The sequence below is a fragment of the Saimiri boliviensis genome, chromosome 4 (genome assembly GCF_048565385.1).
Source record: "Saimiri boliviensis isolate mSaiBol1 chromosome 4, mSaiBol1.pri, whole genome shotgun sequence".
In the NCBI taxonomy this organism is placed as follows: domain Eukaryota; kingdom Metazoa; phylum Chordata; class Mammalia; order Primates; family Cebidae; genus Saimiri; species Saimiri boliviensis.
In genome coordinates this window covers 61537058-61539465 of record NC_133452.1, presented here as the reverse complement: position 1 = coordinate 61539465, position 2408 = coordinate 61537058, and the positions used below count along the sequence as shown (strand labels likewise).

Here is a 2408-nt window from a genome sequence, read left to right as displayed (position 1 = left end):
TATTTTTCAAAAATAGATTTTAAGATATACCAAAGGAAACGATACAATACAGAAATTTAACAATGAAGTTACAGTATATAGCAAAAGCCAAATATGACAATATACGTAATAATGTATAAAAGAAGCCTTTCAATTCTAGAAAGCTGAAACGGGGAGAACTCACCGAAGAGTAACATACATTAAAATGAGGACTAATAGCAAGGAACAACTCTAAACATTTCCCCAGCGACTGACTAAGCCTCAACAAGACAGCTTAGGAAAAGGATTAACAGATAAATCTGGTTACCAATCAATACATATGTAAATTAGAGTCATTTTTTTTCCTGCTCAATTACTACCATTTTTTTCTTTTTCACCTTTCCCCTAATTTTCTCTAGCAATACTTTTCCTTTGGTTTAATCAGTTGAACTCAGAAGGTTTGGTACCTAACGTGAGCATCAACTCTTACTGGAATAGCACTTGGGAAATGCAATCCTAGCAAAGGCAACTGTTTTTTTTTTTTTTTTTTTTTTTTTGAGACGGAGTTTCGCTCTTGTTACCCAGGCTGGAGTGCAATGGCGCGATCTCGGCTCACCGCAACCTCCGCCTCCTGGGCTCAGGCAATTCTCCTGCCTCAGCCTCCTGAGTAGCTGGGATTACAGGCACGTGCCACCATGCCCAGCTAATTTTTTGTATCTTTAGTAGAGACGGGGTTTCACCATGTTGACCAGGATGGTCTCGATCTCTCGACCTTGTGATCCACCCATCTCGGCCTCCCAAAGTGCTGGGATTACAGGCTTGAGCCACCGCGCCCGGCCGCAACTGTTTAATTGAGGTGCTTGACAACATTAAGCCTCCATTCTCCATACAACGATGTCTCCCATGTTCATCACTAGGTTAATGGCCGTTCTTGGCTAGATCACATGACTCTACATGACACTGGAATGCTCCCCGGTGAGGTACTGCAGAGGTATGTGCACAAACACCCACCCATTTAAGCTTTCGATAAATACAAAGCATCGTTTTAAACCATTTCAGTAGGAGAAATTAAAAATATTGCATTTCCATTGGGCTGTTTTGTTTCTGGAGCTGGCTTGGAGTGCTGTTCATGACACAGAAGACCCAATAGTTCATTACTGGCTACTCCAAGCTCTTTAGGCTTCAGCGCTTCTTGCTCTTCAAGCCTCAGCACTTTTTTTGCAGCAATCATGGTATTCTTCATTAGCATTGCCACTGTCATGGGCCAACACCTCCAGGAACTGGAGTGATATAACCGCCTTTTTGTCTGACTTCTTCAAAATCCACATCTCCAACCAACTTGGGATTGGTATTTACGGATCGTGAACTCTATTCCCACGTAAGTGACTGCTGCTCCTTCCTTGATCATTATCTGCTGTGATCAGATTTGGAATGCCTGCAGCAGATATCACAACATCTGTAAGAATTGTATGTTTCTTCAACTGCTCTTTGGGAGTATATTGATGAGATATGGTAACATTGGCATCACCTCTAGGATGTTCACGCACCCCATCTGTGTGCAGTAACATTGCAATGGGCATTCCAACATTTTTTGACCTTCCAGCCACAACCACATTCTTCCCTAGGGTTGGAATGCCAGTTGGCTTAATTATTTCCCACATACCCCATGGGTAGCCGGTGAGGTAGAATAATGGTCCAAACACATTTGCCCTACATTAACTACATGAAAGCCATCAACATCCTTGTCTGGAGAAACAGCATTGCAAATCTTTCATCCCTATGCTCTGGAAGAGGCGGCTGAACAAGGAGGCCATCTACATTATCATCATTATTCAGTTTATTGATTAAATTCAACAATTCTTCCTCTGAAATTGAAGCTGGTTTCACAGTTGTCACTGTTGATTCCCACAGCTGCCCTGACTTTGTTGTGGACGTAGGAGTGACTTGCCGGAGTCTCAAAGACCCGCATCACACTCAGGTGTGGCCACTTGTTGCCTGAGGCCACCCACTCTTCCACCACCTGCCGGGCTTCCTGATTGATCTGCTGGGCCAGTTTCCTTCCAGAAATGACGACAGCTTCATCTCGAACTGCCATGAGGTGGAAGGAACGAGGGCAGAGCGAGCATTTGTGCTTGGGGCTGCAGCAGCTGGGCAGCCAAAGCGGACAGGGGACAAGTCGCAGCCATAGCTCGAGCTGGTGACAGGTCACAGTTTAATCAACAGCAGTCACCAGAAAATTCAGCTATGAACTCAGTAGAATTCAGCACTTGCCAAAAGTTCATGAGATATATGTTGTTTAAGAATTGCCATGTAAGGACTAATTAGCCATTGTGCCTTTCAGTTCTCTACTTTCCATTTCTATTTCTTGTCAGAGTAGTAGAAAGTCATGGTGGCCAATATAGGACGGGCTATGGGCAAATTGGAAAAAAGTGTCCCTAGGGCCAGGCGCA

At 44.0% G+C, this 2408-nt stretch overlaps 1 pseudogene; it reads right to left on the bottom strand.

The window, feature by feature from the left end:
- Positions 1 to 1003: 1003 nt before the first annotated feature.
- On the bottom strand, positions 1004 to 2144 carry LOC101037743 (bifunctional methylenetetrahydrofolate dehydrogenase/cyclohydrolase, mitochondrial pseudogene; annotated as a pseudogene).
- Between the last annotated feature and the right edge of the window lie 264 nt (positions 2145 to 2408).